The following is an 11,420-nucleotide window of genomic DNA, read 5'->3' as shown; positions in this document are numbered from 1 at the left end:
CTCCCCCAGGCCAATCAGAATGCAGATGAATGCAGATGCTGTTGAGTGACCTGTGTTGTGGCTGTCTACAGGGAATGCACATATGTAGCTGTCTCGCAGCCAAATCCAGACGTCAATCGAAGACAGGTTTCAATGCAAATAGAGCAGTAAGTGCAGAGAAATGCTCACTCTCTAAAAATGGCATTTATACAATAGTAAGATTAAATCCAACCTCACCAGAAGATAGGATTTATCAATAAATAAATAAAGCTTCTCCTCTCTGATATGGAATTACCCCCCAAAAAGTATAAGGGAATACCCAATGCTAACCTATGAGAGGGGCAGACCTCACAGTAGTGAAAAATGTAATAGACTGCTTGATACTACTAGGACATACAAACTACCACAGTACATGTCTTACCTTTTACTTACATAGCATGATGCCCCTAGGACTACCTAGGGCCTACCTTAGGGGTTACTGATATGTAATAAAATTGGAGTTTAAGGCTTGGCAAGTAGGTTTAAATGCCAAGTCGAAGTGGCAGTACACTGCAGCACAGGCACTGCAGTAGCAGGCTTGAGACAGGTTTGAAATGCTATTTCTTTGGGCGGCACAATCAGTCCCTGGGTATATGGTATACCACTTTACAAGGGGCTTTCAAGTAAATTAAATCTGTCAGTCAGGTATACGCCAATTATACACATGATTAGGGAAGAAGCACGTGCACTTCAGCACTGATTAGTAGCGATAAAGTGATCAGAGTCCTAAGGCCAACAAAAAGATACAGCAAAATGCGGAGGTGAAAAGCAATAAGGTGGGGTTGGGACCACCTTAAGAATGCAAGGTCTAACAAAAACGAACTAAGGATAACATGAGTAAAACATCAGGTTTCTCTACAGCATTTGGTGAGACAAGTGGGCCTTCTTTTATCTTCCATAAATGCAATCCTTGCCGGACCCCTTTATTATATAGCTCTTCAAGGAAAAAATATAAAGCACTTACAAAGGAGCCTCAAATACTCAAAGATGGTAGACTTCTGTAATATGGGCCATATACTAAAAGCAGCACGAAAACAGAGTGCAATAGGGTCCAAAAAACTTGAGTGACCCATGAGAGTATGCATGCAAGCCTATGGTATTCCAAACTAGAGATATACGCATGCAATTTTTGTTTTTAGGAGAGAATGTGCCTGTTGAAAAAAACATTATTTTTAAAAAGTGCATTGCAGAATATCAGGAATTTGCTGTGGGACACCTTGAAAACTTGCATAAAGATTACGTGCACACACCTTGCAGTCAGTTGTTGTGGCCGAGTGGTTAAGGCGATGGACTAGAAATCCATTGGGGTCTCCCTGCGCAGGTTCGAATCCTGCCGACAACAAGAATCTTTTTAACATCGGCTACAATTTCAGAAGTTAACCTTTAGTATTTCTTCCATGTCAGTTTTATAAATAGGTGGCTTATTTTGGTGTCACTATTGCCATATCACATATTTATTATCGCTCCCCCTTTCATATCTTTGCTATAACTCTCGTCCTTCATTAGCGCTGGTGCAAACGCTTCAAATTATTATACCCTGGCTCTCTCGGTCATACCTGTGCATGCACTTGAAACTTACTTTACCAATAAAAGAAGCAAATAGAGAAATGAAATAAAAGTGCTAGCTGGATTAGGCAAACACACTTCATAAAACTGCATTTTCTTTTCTATTCTCCCCCGTGTTACAAGCTTAACTGCTCCCTGTGTAATTTCTCTTAACCTGCTGTTCCTGGAAGAGAATTTCATCTACAAGCTCTTTCTGTGTTTTTTCCTAGTCTTTTCTTTCCCTTTTCTTAGATTTGTAACTGCTCCTTTACGTGCTCTATTTAGGCGCCATTAATCTCATTTGAGCTCCTTGTACCTGCTGCTGTTTTCTCCACACCTCATACTGTCTTTTCCATCTTTCTCTCTTTCTCTGCGGTTGGTGGCTACTTTCCAAAGCGTCTGATGCCCCAATGTTCCTTCGTCTTGTTGTCAGACGTGAATTTGAAAAGCAACAAAATTAACAAGCCTTTACCACTCACACATGGCAGAAGTTTATACTTTAATTCAATGAGCTAAGAAAAGTGTGTTGTTGGGCCCCTACGAGCCATGGTGCTTGCTTCATCATAATTAGGCATGCAGTCATTAGCCACAGCTCTGATTATGGGTCACTGAGGTCAGTTTCAATAATTCCTCAAAAACCTAACCATGCAGTCCCCCCTAACTGTGTAGTTATCTTGCTTTACTGCTGTTTGTGTGATTAGCTGGGAGGAGCTCACGGCAGCATCCTCCCAATAAAAGTGTAGATGGACCGTTCCTTAACTCTTTCTTGCTTCACATACAGATGGCTTGAGGAGGTACAGGGGAGATGCAGGTCTAATAAACAGAATAGAATATCTGCGCCAGGTGTGTTTCTCTGCATTGGTGTCCCATCACAGGCCCACCAGTGTATGTGTGATCTTTGACTCCTGCCAGTTCACAAGCAGGCGGCCAGGAAACGGTTTCAGCCTATCAGCCACTGAGGAGATAAAGCCTTTGTATAAGGAATGAGGAAGCAATGAACACATTCAGCCTATCACAGGAGTAGCCCTGAGTGTTCCGAATTATAATTTCTTCATGTCACTGTGCGTTATTGAGCCCAAGTAGCTCGCCGTGATCGTATAGTGGTTAGTACTCTGCGTTGTGGCCGCAGCAATCTCGGTTCGAATCCGAGTTACGGCATTGTGGTTGGCAATGTCACGGCAGTTGGGTTTTTCCTTTACAGAATTCCCAAATGTACCAGTTGTTTTTGTAAAATGTCTATTAAAAACAGATCCTTTTCAATATTTAAACGATCTAACAACAAATTATTTAAACACACATGATTATAAGATGTAGGTATACTGTACTTACTGACATAAATTATCATTCTTGAACATATTTGCGGTAAGGGGAGCGGAGCTCTCCCCCAGGCCAATCAGAATGCAGATGAATGCCGTTGCAGTTGAGTGACCTGTGTTGTGGCTGTCTACAGGGAATGCACATATGTAGCTGTCTCGCAGCCCAATCCAGACGTCAATTGAAGACAGGTTTTCATGCAAATAGAGCAGTAAGTGCAGAGAAATGCTCACTCTCTAAAAATGGCATTTATACAATAGTAAGATTAAATCCAACCTCACCAGTAGATAGGATTTATCAATAAATAAATAAAGCTTCTCCTCTCTGATATGGAATTACCCCCCAAAAAGTATAAGGGAATACCCAATGCTAACCTATGAGAGGGGCAGACCTCACAGTAGTGAAAAATGTAATAGACTGTTTGATACTACTAGGACATACAAACTACCACAGTACATGTCTTACCTTTTACTTACATAGCATGATGCCCCTAGGACTACCTAGGGCCTACCTTAGGGGTTACTGATATGTAATAAAATTGGAGTTTAAGGCTTGGCAAGTAGTTTTAAATGCCAAGTCGAAGTGGCAGTACACTGCAGCACAGGCACTGCAGTAGCAGGCTTGAGACAGGTTTGAAATGCTATTTCTTTGGGCGGCACAATCAGTCCCTGGGTATATGGTATACCACTTTACAAGGGGCTTTCAAGTAAATTAAATCTGTCAGTCAGGTATACTCCAATTATACACATGATTAGGGAAGAAGCACGTGCACTTCAGCACTGATTAGTAGCAATAAAGTGATCAGAGTCCTAAGGCCAACAAAAAGATACAGCAAAATGCGGAGGTGAAAAGCAATAAGGTGGGGTTGGGACCACCTTAAGAATGCAAGGTCTAACAAAAACGAACTAAGGATAACATGAGTAAAACATCAGGTTTCTCTACAGCATTTGGTGAGACAAGTGGGCCTTCTTTTATCTTCCATAAATGCAATCCTTCCCGGACCCCTTTATTATATAGCTCTTCAAGGAAAAAATATAAAACACTTACAAAGGAGCCTCAAATACTCAAAGATGGTAGACTTCTTTAATATGGGACATATACTAAAAGCAGCACGAAAACAGAGTGCAATAGGGTCCAAAAAACTTGAGTGACCCATGAGAGTATGCATGCAAGCCTATGGTATTCCAAACTAGAGATATACGCATGCAATTTTTGTTTTTAGGAGAGAATGTGCCTGCTGAAAAAAACCTTATTTTTAAAAAGTGCATTGCAGAATATCAGGAATTTGCTGTGGGACACCTTGAAAACTTGCATACAGATTATGTGCACACACCTTGCAGTCAGTTGTTGTGGCCGAGTGGTTAAGGCGATGGACTTGAAATCCATTGGGGTCTCCCCGCGCAGGTTCGAATCCTGCCGACAACGAGAATCTTTTTAACATCGGCTACAATTTCAGAAGTTAACCTTTAGTATTTCTTCCATGTCAGTTTTATAAATAGGTGGCTTATTTTGGTGTCACTATTGCCATATCACATATTTATTATCGCTCCCCCTTTCATATCTTTGCTATAACTCTCGTCCTTCATTAGCGCTGGTGCAAACGCTTCAAATTATTATACCCTGGCTCTCTCGGTCATACCTGTGCATGCACTTGAAACTTACTTTACCAATAAAAGAAGCAAATAGAGAAATAAAATAAAAGTGCTAGCTGGATTAGGCAAACACACTTCATAAAACTGCATTTTCTTTTCTATTCTCCCCCGTGTTACAAGCTTAACTGCTCCCTGTGTAATTTCTCTTAACCTGCTGTTCCTGGAAGAGAATTTCATCTACAAGCTCTTTCTGTGTTTTTTCCTAGTCTTTTCTTTCCCTTTTCTTAGATTTGTAACTGTTCCTTTACGTGCTCTATTTAGGCGCCATTAATCTCATTTGAGCTCCTTGCCTCTGCTGCTGTTTTCTCCACACCTCATACTGTCTTTTCCCTCTTTCTCTCTTTCTCTGCGGTTGGTGGCTACTTTCCAAAGCGTCTGATGCCCCAATGTTCCTTCGTCTTGTTGTCAGACGTAAATTTGAAAAGCAACAAAATTAACAAGCCTTTACCACTCACACATGGCAGAAGTTTATACTTTAATTCAATGAGCTAAGAAAAGTGTGTTGTGGGGCCCCTACGAGCCATGGTGCTTGCTTCATCATAATTAGGCATGCAGTCATTAGCCAAAGCTCTGATTATGGGTCACTGAGGTCAGTTTCAATAATTCCTCAAAAACCTAACCATGCAGTCCCCCCTAACTGTGTAGTTATCTTGCTTTACTGCTGTTTGTGTGATTAGCTGGGAGGAGCTCACGGCAGCATCCTCCCAATAAAAGTGTAGATGGACCGTTCCTTAACTCTTTCTTGCTTCACATATAGATGGCTTGAGGAGGTACAGGGGAGATGCAGGTCTAATAAACAGAATAGAATATCTGCGCCAGGTGTGTTTCTCTGCATTGGTGTCCCATCACAGGCCCACCAGTGTATGTGTGATCTTTGACTCCTGCCAGTTCACAAGCAGGCGGCCAGGAAACGGTTTCAGCCTATCAACCACTGAGGAGATAAAGCCTTTGTATAAGGAATGAGGAAGCAATGAACACATTCAGAATATCACAGGAGTAGCCCTGAGTGTTCCGAATTATAATTTCTTCATGTCACTGTGCGTTATTGAGCCCAAGTAGCTCGCCGTGATCGTATAGTGGTTAGTACTCTGCGTTGTGGCCGCAGCAACCTCGGTTCGAATCCGAGTCACGGCATTGTGGTTGGCAATGTCACGGCAGTTGGGTTTTTCCTTTACAGAATTCCCAAATGTACCAGTTGTTTTTGTAAAATGTCTATTAAAAACAGATCCTTTTCAATATTTAAACGATCTAACAACAAATTATTTAAACACACATGATTATAAGATGTAGGTATACTGTACTTACTGACATAAATTATCGTTTGTTGGACAGGCCACATGAAGGGCCGCTCTCCCCCGGCCCAACCAGGCCTGAGCCCAGTCCCGCAAGTACCACACACCACCATTGCACGTCCTCCGTCCCCTCAGGGACCCCTGCCCTCGAGCCTGCCGACCCCGAGGGTCCGATCCACTGCCGGCCCACGCGCCCAGCCTGGGGCGCCATCTTGGACACTCCACCACGAGGCCGCCTGGCCCCCGATCGACCTCAACCCTGGGCCTGGCCCGGCCTCAGACATTCCGGCACCACCCTCCACCCAGGAGGTGAGCGGGCTACTTGGCAAGTCCATGGGAGAAAGAGGTGCCAATGGCTCTCCCCCACCAAGTGCCGCTCGCCCATCGCCTCCCCGGGCGCTGGCTCCACCCCCCTGCTGGGTGTCTGGACTCCCCCATCCCGGACCTCCCGACCTCCAAGTGCGAGGGTCCGGACATCAAAGCACGCCAGCCCTATAACTGGGGCAGCTCCAGAGCAGGAAGGCAGTTGTATCTTGGAGTCGAGAGACGTAAAGAGGAACTCATCCTGGACGGACTACTGGCGCTGCCATAGCTCTGTCCTGTGCACCATCGTCCTGCCTGTTGGCGCTGCCACAGCCGTCGTAACCTTCATCCTTCATCGTCGTCGGGATCTGCTGGCGTGGCCGCGGACCGTTGTAACCGTCATCTTCCACCGGGACCTGCAGGCTCCGCCGCGGACCGTCGTCCTTCCTTCATCCATCTCGGGACCTGCTTGGCTCCTCCACGGCCCGATCATCTAGAACGCCGAGCTCGAGGATTGAGAGCTATTTTGTACTCATTGGTAACTAAGACTGTCCCGCTACCCCTTTCCTAAACCAGAGACTAGAACCGAGGGGACCCCTGAGTCCAGACCTCCTTGTATACATCCTCGTAACCTAAGAATTGCATATAAAGTCTCGTTAACCTTCAACCTTGTGTGGTGTCCGTCTGTGGGGGGGAAGTTACTTATCTGTACAGTCGTTGGAGACGGCTCTCCCTGGAGACCTCTCCCCGTAACCTCGGCCGACCCTCCCGGTCCGTCTAACATCGTTCTTGAACATATTTGCGGTAAGGGGAGCGGAGCTCTCCCCCAGGCCAATCAGAATGCAGATGAATGCAGATGCTGTTGAGTGACCTGTGTTGTGGCTGTCTACAGGGAATGCACATATGTAGCTGTCTCGCAGCCAAATCCAGACGTCAATCGAAGACAGGTTTCAATGCAAATAGAGCAGTAAGTGCAGAGAAATGCTCACTCTCTAAAAATGGCATTTATACAATAGTAAGATTAAATCCAACCTCACCAGTAGATAGGATTTATCAATAAATAAATAAAGCTTCTCCTCTCTGATATGGAATTACCCCCCAAAAAGTATAAGGAAATACCCAATGCTAACCTATGAGAGGGGCAGACCTCACAGTAGTGAAAAATGTAATAGACTGCTTGATACTACTAGGACATACAAACTACCACAGTACATGTCTTACCTTTTACTTACAAAGCATGATGCCCCTAGGACTACCTAGGGCCTACCTTAGGGGTTACTGATATGTAATAAAATTGGAGTTTAAGGCTTGGCAAGTAGGTTTAAATGCCAAGTCGAAGTGGCAGTACACTGCAGCACAGGCACTGCAGTAGCAGGCTTGAGACAGGTTTGAAATGCTATTTCTTTGGGCGGCACAATCAGTCCCTGGGTATATGGTATACCACTTTACAAGGGGCTTTCAAGTAAATTAAATCTGTCAGTCAGGTATACTCCAATTATACACATGATTAGGGAAGAAGCACGTGCACTTCAGCACTGATTAGTAGCGATAAAGTGATCAGAGTCCTAAGGCCAACAAAAAGATACAGCAAAATGCGGAGGTGAAAAGCAATAAGGTGGGGTTGGGACCACCTTAAGAATGCAAGGTCTAACAAAAACGAACTAAGGATAACATGAGTAAAACATCAGGTTTCTCTACAGCATTTGGTGAGACAAGTGGGCCTTCTTTTATCTTCCATAAATGCAATCCTTCCCGGACCCCTTTATTATATAGCTCTTCAAGGAAAAAATATAAAGCACTTACAAAGGAGCCTCAAATACTCAAAGATGGTAGACTTCTGTAATATGGGCCATATACTAAAAGCAGCACGAAAACAGAGTGCAATAGGGTCCAAAAAACTTGAGTGACCCATGAGAGTATGCATGCAAGCCTATGGTATTCCAAACTAGAGATATACGCATGCAATTTTTGTTTTTAGGAGAGAATGTGCCTGTTGAAAAAAACATTATTTTTAAAAAGTGCATTGCAGAATATCAGGAATTTGCTGTGGGACACCTTGAAAACTTGCATAAAGATTACGTGCACACACCTTGCTGTCAGTTGTTGTGGCCGAGTGGTTAAGGCGATGGACTAGAAATCCATTGGGGTCTCCCTGCGCAGGTTCGAATCCTGCCGACAACAAGCATCTTTTTAACATCGGCTACAATTTCAGAAGTTAACCTTTAGTATTTCTTCCATGTCAGTTTTATAAATAGGTGGCTTATTTTGGTGTCACTATTGCCATATCACATATTTATTATCGCTCCCCCTTTCATATCTTTGCTATAACTCTCGTCCTTCATTAGCGCTGGTGCAAACGCTTCAAATTATTATACCCTGGCTCTCTCGGTCGTACCTGTGCATGCACTTGAAACTTATTTTACCAATAAAAGAAGCAAATAGAGAAATAAAATAAAAGTGCTAGCTGGATTAGGCAAACACACTTCATAAAACTGCATTTTCTTTTCTATTCTCCCCCGTGTTACAAGCTTAACTGCTCCCTGTGTAATTTCTCTTAACCTGCTGTTCCTGGAAGAGAATTTCATCTACAAGCTCTTTCTGTGTTTTTTCCTAGTCTTTTCTTAGATTTGTAACTGCTCCTTTACGTGCTCTATTTAGGCGCCATTAATCTCATTTGAGCTCCTTGTACCTGCTGCTGTTTTCTCCACACCTCATACTGTCTTTTCCATCTTTCTCTCTTTCTCTGCGGTTGGTGGCTACTTTCCAAAGCGTCTGATGCCCCAATGTTCCTTCGTCTTGTTGTCAGACGTGAATTTGAAAAGCAACAAAATTAACAAGCCTTTACCACTCACACATGGCAGAAGTTTATACTTTAATTCAATGAGCTAAGAAAAGTGTGTTGTTGGGCCCCTACGAGCCATGGTGCTTGCTTCATCATAATTAGGCATGCAGTCATTAGCCACAGATCTGATTATGGGTCACTGAGGTCAGTTTCAATAATTCCTCAAAAACCTAACCATGCAGTCCCCCCTAACTGTGTAGTTATCTTGCTTTACTGCTGTTTGTGTGATTAGCTGGGAGGAGCTCACGGCAGCATCCTCCCAATAAAAGTGTAGATGGACCGTTCCTTAACTCTTTCTTGCTTCACATACAGATGGCTTGAGGAGGTACAGGGGAGATGCAGGTCTAATAAACAGAATAGAATATCTGCGCCAGGTGTGTTTCTCTGCATTGGTGTCCCATCACAGGCCCACCAGTGTATGTGTGATCTTTGACTCCTGCCAGTTCACAAGCAGGCTGCCAGGAAACGGTTTCAGCCTATCAACCACTGAGGAGATAAAGCCTTTGTATAAGGAATGAGGAAGCAATGAACACATTCAGCCTATCACAGGAGTAGCCCTGAGTGTTCCGAATTATAATTTCTTCATGTCACTGTACGTTATCGAGCCCAAGTAGCTCGCCGTGATCGTATAGTGGTTAGTACTCTGCGTTGTGGCCGCAGCAACCTCGTTTCGAATCCGAGTCACGGCATTGTGGTTGGCAATGTCACGGCAGTTGGGTTTTTCTTTTACAGAATTCCCAAATGTACCAGTTGTTTTTGTAAAATGTCTATTAAAAACAGATCCTTTTCAATATTTAAACGATCTAACAACAAATTATTTAAACACACATGATTATAAGATGTAGGTATACTGCACTTACTGACATAAATTATCATTCTTGAACATATTTGCGGTAAGGGGAGCGGAGCTCTCCCCCAGGCCAATCAGAATGCAGATGAATGCAGTTGCAGTTGAGTGACCTGTGTTGTGGCTGTCTACAGGGAATGCACATATGTAGCTGTCTCGCAGCCCAATCCAGACGTCAATCGAAGACAGGTTTCAATGCAAATAGAGCAGTAAGTGCAGAGAAATGCTCACTCTCTAAAAATGGCATTTATACAATAGTAAGATTAAATCCAACATCACCAGTAGATAGGATTTATCAATAAATAAATAAAGCTTCTCCTCTCTGATATGGAATTACCCCCCAAAAAGTATAAGGGAATACCCAATGCTAACCTATGAGAGGGGCAGACCTCACAGTAGTGAAAAATGTAATAGACTGTTTGATACTACTAGGACATACAAACTACCACAGTACATGTCTTACCTTTTACTTACATAGCATGATGCCCCTAGGACTACCTAGGGCCTACCTTAGGGGTTACTGATATGTATTAAAATTGGAGTTTAAGGCTTGGCAAGTAGTTTTAAATGCCAAGTCGAAGTGGCAGTACACTGCAGCACAGGCACTGCAGTAGCAGGCTTGAGACAGGTTTGAAATGCTATTTCTTTGGGCGGCACAATCAGTCCCTGGGTATATGGTATACCACTTTACAAGGGGCTTTCAAGTAAATTAAATCTGTCAGTCAGGTATTCACCAATTATAAACATGATTAGGGAAGAAGCACGTGCACTTCAGCACTGATTAGTAGCGATAAAGTGATCAGAGTCCTAAGGCCAACAAAAAGATACAGCAAAATGCGGAGGTGAAAAGCAATAAGGTGGGGTTGGGACCACCTTAAGAATGCAAGGTCTAACAAAAACGAACTAAGGATAACATGAGTAAAACATCAGGTTTCTCTACAGCATTTGGTGAGACAAGTGGCCCTTCTTTTATCTTCCATAAATGCAATCCTTCCCGGACCCCTTTATTATATAGCTCTTCAAGGAAAAAATATAAAGCACTTACAAAGGAGCCTCAAATACTCAAAGATGGTAGACTTCTTTAATATGGGACATATACTAAAAGCAGCACGAAAACAGAGTGCAATAGGGTCCAAAAAACTTGAGTGACCCATGAGAGTATGCATGCAAGCCGATGGTATTCCAAACTAGAGATATACGCATGCAATTTTTGTTTTTAGGAGAGAATGTGCCTGCTGAAAAAAACATTATTTTTAAAAAGTGCATTGCAGAATATCAGGAATTTGCTGTGGGACACCTTGAAAACTTGCATACAGATTATGTGCACACACCTTACAGTCAGTTGTTGTGGCCGAGTGGTTAAGGCGATGGACTAGAAATCCATTGGGGTATCCCTGCGCAGGTTCGAATCCTGCCGACAACGAGAATCTATTTAACATCGGCTACAATTTCAGAAGTTAACCTTTAGTATTTCTTCCATGTCAGTTTTATAAATAGGTGGCTTATTTTGGTGTCACTATTGCCAAATCACATATTTATTATCGCTCCCCCTTTCATATCTTTGCTATAACTCTCGTCCTTCATTAGCGCTGGTGCAAACGCTTCAA

General features: G+C 43.2%; 6 non-coding genes across 6 annotated transcripts; all 6 read left to right on the top strand.

The window, feature by feature from the left end:
* Window positions 1-1,278: 1,278 nt before the first annotated feature.
* On the top strand, window positions 1,279-1,360 carry TRNAS-AGA (transfer RNA serine (anticodon AGA)). The gene has a single exon. It is a non-coding gene; the product is annotated as a tRNA-Ser (tRNA).
* A 1,289-nt stretch (window positions 1,361-2,649) lies between these two features.
* On the top strand, window positions 2,650-2,721 carry TRNAH-GUG (transfer RNA histidin (anticodon GUG)). The gene has a single exon. It is a non-coding gene; the product is annotated as a tRNA-His (tRNA).
* A 1,499-nt stretch (window positions 2,722-4,220) lies between these two features.
* TRNAS-UGA (transfer RNA serine (anticodon UGA)) lies at window positions 4,221-4,302 on the top strand. Its single transcript has one exon. It is a non-coding gene; the product is annotated as a tRNA-Ser (tRNA).
* Window positions 4,303-5,591: 1,289 nt separating this feature from the next.
* On the top strand, window positions 5,592-5,663 carry TRNAH-GUG (transfer RNA histidin (anticodon GUG)). The gene has a single exon. It is a non-coding gene; the product is annotated as a tRNA-His (tRNA).
* Window positions 5,664-8,223: 2,560 nt separating this feature from the next.
* Window positions 8,224-8,305, top strand: TRNAS-AGA (transfer RNA serine (anticodon AGA)). The gene has a single exon. It is a non-coding gene; the product is annotated as a tRNA-Ser (tRNA).
* Window positions 8,306-11,154: 2,849 nt separating this feature from the next.
* TRNAS-AGA (transfer RNA serine (anticodon AGA)) lies at window positions 11,155-11,236 on the top strand. The gene has a single exon. It is a non-coding gene; the product is annotated as a tRNA-Ser (tRNA).
* Window positions 11,237-11,420: the final 184 nt, after the last annotated feature.

The sequence above is a fragment of the Lissotriton vulgaris genome, chromosome 1_1 (assembly GCF_964263255.1).
Source record: "Lissotriton vulgaris chromosome 1_1, aLisVul1.2, whole genome shotgun sequence".
Classification (NCBI taxonomy): domain Eukaryota; kingdom Metazoa; phylum Chordata; class Amphibia; order Caudata; family Salamandridae; genus Lissotriton; species Lissotriton vulgaris.
Note: the sequence above shows the minus strand (reverse complement) of the source record. Positions and strands in the feature narration are given on the sequence as shown.